The following is a 6,456-nucleotide window of genomic DNA, read 5'->3' as shown; positions in this document are numbered from 1 at the left end:
GATGTTAATGGTAGGGTCACAAGAAACCCCTATAAAAAAAATTGCCCAATAGTGACAGCCGGTCAGCAGTATATAGACAATATTTTAGGCCAATAAAAAAAAAAGTATACCAAATTTCCCACCCCATAGCCATAACCGTGGCTGCCGGACTATAAGGAGCATGTCTTGAGTGTACAGTGTTTGATGATGTCAGATCAACATATGGAATGTCAGAACAGGTCAGCTCCATATATGGAGATCTAAGGGTGGTAGCGGGGACATTCTCTTGTGTACAGGGTTTGATAGGCCTTAATTCAGGCCTGTTGAACTCTAGTTGCCGGGCGCAGCTGCACTAATAACTTTGGGGCAGGCCCGTCTAGAGTTTAAATGGACAGGTATCAGTCAAAAGGGAGACATCAGGTTCTGACATTTCACATGTCAGTAAGAGCAGGTCAATAGCTCACCCGATCCCTCCGGCTAGTGAGAGCCTTCCTCCTCTTCACATCCTCCAATGTCCCGGCCAGCTCAATTCGTGTGGTTGTCTTGAGGCTTTCAAAAGCCCTGTTACAGGCTTCTAGTGAATGACAACACAAATACCACATTATGATCTCTAAATGTATTATATTAAGGCATCTCAAAAGGATGGTGATAGAAATTAGCAGACAAAATGTAAACTGTCAAACTAAATGGGGGTACTCTGACGAGCTAGCTATAGAGACAGGGAGACCCCTATTATTTAGCAAACACTACAGACATGATTACCATTTGAATAGAAAACCAACCTATTTAACAAAAAAATAACACAAATCACACCAATATTACATTTGTCAATATTTGGTCATTGTGCCATCTGTTATTTTTAACCGTATCAAATCAACACTAATCTACAATTTAGGCATTTAGCACACTTTATCAAGAGCGATTTACAGTAAGCAAGGTAAACATACATAGAATGCAGAGACAGTGAACTGGGTAGGGTCACAGCCATACATTTATACAAGGGTTTCTAGAGTTGTACTGTTGGGGGGGGGGGGGCTCTGTTGAAGATAAATAGGTAGATTAAGTACATACAGACAGCTCTTGGGGAATCTTTTGGCTGGCAGGAGGAGGCGTTTGCAGGATGGATGCCTCCATCCTGTCCAGCCTCTGTCACCCCTGAAAAGCTCTCCTTGACGGTGCTGGACAACTCCTTGACGGCATCCACCCTTCTGGTGAGCTGTGTTACCGCTCTACAAATGTGAGGGGAAATAAATAAGTTAGGATTGAATTACTGTTATTATTACAAGTTTATGTTCTGTGTTTCATTTTCCAACAAAATCACAATAACCTTGGTCAATAGGTAGCAGTGCAGGACCACAGGTCATAGCTGGGTCTCTTCGGGGTGTAGTGTCTTAAGCGCATGCGTGTTCCCTCATAACCGAGAGGACATGTGAAAGAAAGCCACCAGGATAATGCACCGAATAACACGTGCGTGCGTGGCCAAAATTCTTACCATATTCAAGATCACGCCCCAGTCATGGTCCGAAAGAAACTGGATCATGGTAGACACCCTAGGATTCACACCAAGTCGTGATTTGTTTTGCTTTCCACTTTAGTGCCTTTCTCTGGGTTGATCAAGAACATGCATCTGCAGACACACAAGGACAATGAAGAAAATCTTTAGATTATAATACAGCCATGTAAAGAAAATAAACTAATGTAGATTATATAAAGCAATTAAAAAATAATAAAGACTGGAGGGTGGTGTATGTGTGTCTATGAAATGCGTACTGAATGTTTAAGCTTACTTGTTTTAAAAGCCCATATTCGAAGATCATGTTACTCAAAGGTTCCTGGTCTTTGGTCGTCTTCTCCACCATCTGGGTTGACCTGATAAAATAGAATTTCAAATTATTAATGTGTGTATATCTAAGTACTGTGTGTGTGTGTGTGTGTGTGTGTATATCTAAGTACTGTGTGTGTGTGTGTGTGTGTGTGTATATCTAAGTACTGTGTGTGTGTGTGTGTCCACGCACGCACACTCGCCGCGTGCGTGCGTGGACACGGTAAGATTCATGCGTGGACACTATGAATCTTACCATAATCAACAATCTCACTACTCATGGTCCGAGAGTGAATCAAGGTATACCTAGGATTCACAACTATAGATACGATGTGCTCTCCTTCTCTGGGTTGATGGAGAACAGACACCTGCGGAAATAGAATAAAAACAGTATTATATATATATATATATATTATATATATATATATTATAAAACAAAGAAAAATATATTTTTAATTGAAGATGTTCATTTAAGGCAACTTCTAATGGAAAAGATTTAGATTAGGCAGTGCTACTTTCTTTTAGTGCAGGCTAAAGCAAACACAAAAATACACACCTCTCCAGAAACCCCAGGGTTGATGCCAGCGCTGATGGGTAGACGTTTTGCAGAAAACAGGACTCTCTGAATAAGAAACTAACAAAATAATAAAACAAGCATCATTAAGATTTTAAAACTGCTCATCACCATCAACATAAATGTATTGTATTTCAGGTTGAGGGAAATACAAGTTCAGCTGCATACAGTTGTGTTCTTCCTGCTTAGTTCTGCTTAGTTGCTTAGTCTGCTTAGTTCTTCCTAAGCAGGAACTCACATTCATAATTTCACCACAATCTTCCTGAATTCCCATTTGATGTTTCTCCGGTGTCCAAAGACTGCAACAGTTCCTCTGGGAAGTTGTGCCATGGTGCTATGAAGGTCTACACCCAATCAGGGCGTTGGAGCTGCAGGACCTTAGCCAACTTTTATTTCTGCCATTTCTGGAATTAAGGAAAAGTTACACCAGTTTTCAAAAGCAAAAATGGGCGCACACACACATATACACACACATACACACATCCCTTTGAGAAAACCTTAGCATAAAAAAAAGAAAAACATGAATACATGTCTGTAAACTCATTGGCAACTACAGATCACTGCAATTACTGGGATACATATCCTACATACACTCTCAAACATTCACTGACACCAACCAGACCTACCAACGGAGATTGTATTAACGGCAACACCAGTTTTGTATTTTGGCTACATAAAACACAGGCGCAAAGACTGCATAAGTATATAACACAAACACACTTTCAATAACAACATGGATAACCAGGCCTGTCAGCGATGATCATGCCAATAATGACCTGCTACTAAGAGCAGAGGGAATTGAACACATTCAACTGACCACAACATTGCAAGAACTTTGTTTTGAGAAAACTTTTTTTTAATTTTCAAATTGGATGCCATAGCTTTTCTTGGCCTGAATGAAGGGATATGACAGACCATCTTATAACATTTTCATCACTGCATTTTCCACTAAAGAACAGTCACAGACTCACATAACTTTTTATATATATAATTTCTATTTGACACCATAACTGGAAACTCCTTATTTTTTTCCCACTGGAAGCACCAATCCAACAAGTTGACTGCACAACAGATTTGACCTTGACAAAGGCCATTCAGTTATTTTCTTCTTGTTTTTCCTACTTTTCTATACTTTATCCTTCCCTCGCACCATGTGTTGCCTTAGGCCAGATGACCACCACAATCATCATAATGTGGTACCATTTTGATTTTGTCCATATCTCCCCTTAACTGTTAAGACACTATCCAATACCTTCCATAACACAAAAGGTCTCATGGAAGATTTGTGCCAATCCTATGCTTTCATGGTGCATCATTTGATGTCACAATATCATCAGCAACTGGTTGACACTCTGGAAACTTTCAAGCAATCACTAATAAACAAGGTGATAAAATATGAAATACTATTAGAAACTAACTAACTACTATAATATTTGCAATCGGAGGGGTAACCCAGTTAAAAATGGTAACCAAACATGTCAATGATCAGTCAGTCAGATCAGTATAAAGAATATGATGTCACTTCCTGAACTGCCACTCCCCTCACTGTGTCAGTCACTGAAGGCAGCATTCAGTGTTTGGTTGCAGCATGCTGCGTTGGCAATGTTGCTGCTTTGTACTCCACCTAAACTTCACATTATACTCAGCGGTGAGTAAAATTTATGAAATCCAGTGCAACTGTGCTCTATATAAAGGTTAATTTGATTATTTTACACTTCCCTATCGACCATCAGTGATGTAAATAGGTTTTGAAATGTCAATATGGTCTTCCAGAAGCACACAAGAAAGAACCCTATACAAAACCGCCACTAGACCTATTATCAGTATGCATCTAAAGTAACTCCAAATTACTGTACTGTCCTTGTATGTAACTCATCTGTACATTTAGAACTCATGGCAAAAGTGTGCAGTGTCAAAGTGTGCAGTGACACAGAGATCCTTCCAACCGCTTTTCTCTGAATTCCTGAATTTTATCAAAAATATTTCATGCACGAAAACAAATTCTACATTATCTAAGCACATGTTAACACGCACCAGGCTATAGGACATATCAGCTATATACAGTAGTACCTCAAAGACAAGCTAAAACAAAATGTGCTGGAGACAGTAAGTGACTATCGGATCTACAAGCTCACAATTCCATGCATTGAGCTTGTAGATCAGCTATTTTTTATTTGGCCCATGTTTGACCAGTTTATATGATGGTTTCTTGATTACTTTTGATGTAGTCTTTCCTTAAATTGTCACTGTATTACTGTCATCTGGGGACCCCGAAAAAATCAGACGGACCGGTTGAGAACCACTGCACTAACAATACTGTACATTCCTCTTTTTAATTGAAAGCAATGAAATTGCCAGAAATGCTCTCATAGTGCTATCTGGCATACAAAAATCTGTTACATAATCATGTGCACAACTGCAGTGCTAATTAGTCCATTAGTTATATTGAAAACAGCCACTGAGCGAAAAACCCAAGAATCCTTTGCCCGAATATGGTGATATCCTCCATATGGATACTTTCCGAATTCTTGAAATATACTCTTGTAATAGATTTCATGTTGGGAGAATATCAAACTCCAGCCATTGGACCAATTTTATTCTTGTTGCTGAACAAACACTCTATAGCAATGATTACTGTCACAATATAGAGCTACTTAAACTGTTACTGAACAAACACAGACTATACCAATGATTATCACAATATAGAGCTATGACACTTATTTCAACCAAAGAAAATCCTCTACACTACCTTTAATTAAGCAACATATTTTAAGTCTTTTCAAACGTGGCTCTGCAGCCAAATAGCCTACTTTTGGTTTGACATGAAAACATTGACAAAGGCAAACATTGACAAAGGCTGAAAACACTACAGTATGAAGTGCAAATGTAGCTGCAAACCAATAAATAAAAGCTTAGCATTACCTGTAATATCCATTCCATGCTACAGCTTCTGTGTGTGTCTTCTGTGTGTGGCTCCTCTCTGTTCAAAGGACAGCGTGTGCTCTTTCATGAGCCAATGGCTGCATGCCACGTCACTGCCTAAACGTCACAGCCAATCAGATTTCGTCTTTTCAAAAACGCGGTGCACTATGGGTGAACTGAAGAGCTGCAATGCATTGTGGGATGTGTAGTTCATCTTTTAAGTGCTTTCCATTAACACTCCTTATGTCACGTTTCTTCAGCAACTACAATGATGAATGCCTGATTTCTTTCACTTTCATTCACAATATAATATAATAATACAGATTGTTTGGGCCTTAAACTGATTATTTTCTTACAACCTGTCAATTAATGTATGTTGTCTGTATTGACTGTATGATGCAGTTTAAAAAAAAAACTTATTTCAAGCAGTTTTTTTGTGTTTGATATTAAATTATATGGTTATTATCAGGTGGGTTACACTCAGCAGTGGTTCTGGGGAGTTCCAGTTGTTCGGGGACCACCAGTGGTCCTTATAGGGGTTCCAGGTGGCCCCCAGCTAAATGATGGAGAGTTGGTTAAACCAAATGGACCCTTATAGATCTACGTAAAATTAAAAATGAAAGTTATGAGACCAATAACTGGTGCCTGGCACCCTCAGTTGCAAATTCTGCACCCTCATAGTTTAAATTTAAAAATTAGATTGACATTTGACAATTGACATTTTTATTTGCCGGCCTCAGTCATTTAATCCTGGAGCCAAGCATGGTGCGCGCGTGTGTCTGTGTGTGTGTGTGTGTGTGTGTGTGTGTGTGTGTGTGTGTGTGTGTGTGTGTGTGTATGTGATTGTAAAATCCATAATCTTTTCAAATGTGTGATAATGTGTGTGGGTGCCGCTACTACACACATTGGAAAGATTTAGCATAGACAACCAAGTATTAAAGAAGGTCTTTCCCCCTCCGTAAGGTTGCAAGATACCATCCTGGAATTTATACCCTCACATCAGTAAGCAGGAACTGGGGATGGCAATGACGGACCTGAAAGTCTGACGTGGCATATGCATGTCAAACTGGGGGTCCTTGAAAAAGGACAGACAGACAGACAGACAGTCTGTCTGTCTTTCTGTCTCGCTGTCTATCTCACTGTCTGTCTCGCTGATAGA

At 39.5% G+C, this 6,456-nt stretch overlaps 1 long non-coding RNA gene across 1 annotated transcript; it reads right to left on the bottom strand.

The window, feature by feature from the left end:
- Positions 1-453: 453 nt before the first annotated feature.
- LOC306938970 lies at positions 454-5,347 on the bottom strand. Its single transcript, XR_013791810.1, has 8 exons — positions 5,298-5,347; positions 2,614-2,779; positions 2,358-2,435; positions 2,058-2,169; positions 1,767-1,848; positions 1,472-1,606; positions 1,051-1,208; positions 454-553 (listed from the first exon to the last, which is right to left on the bottom strand). It is a non-coding gene; the product is annotated as an uncharacterized lncRNA (long non-coding RNA).
- Positions 5,348-6,456: the final 1,109 nt, after the last annotated feature.

This window comes from Electrona antarctica (assembly GCF_951216825.1).
Source record: "Electrona antarctica genome assembly, chromosome: 15".
Taxonomy (NCBI): domain Eukaryota; kingdom Metazoa; phylum Chordata; class Actinopteri; order Myctophiformes; family Myctophidae; genus Electrona; species Electrona antarctica.
Note: the sequence above shows the minus strand (reverse complement) of the source record. Positions and strands in the feature narration are given on the sequence as shown.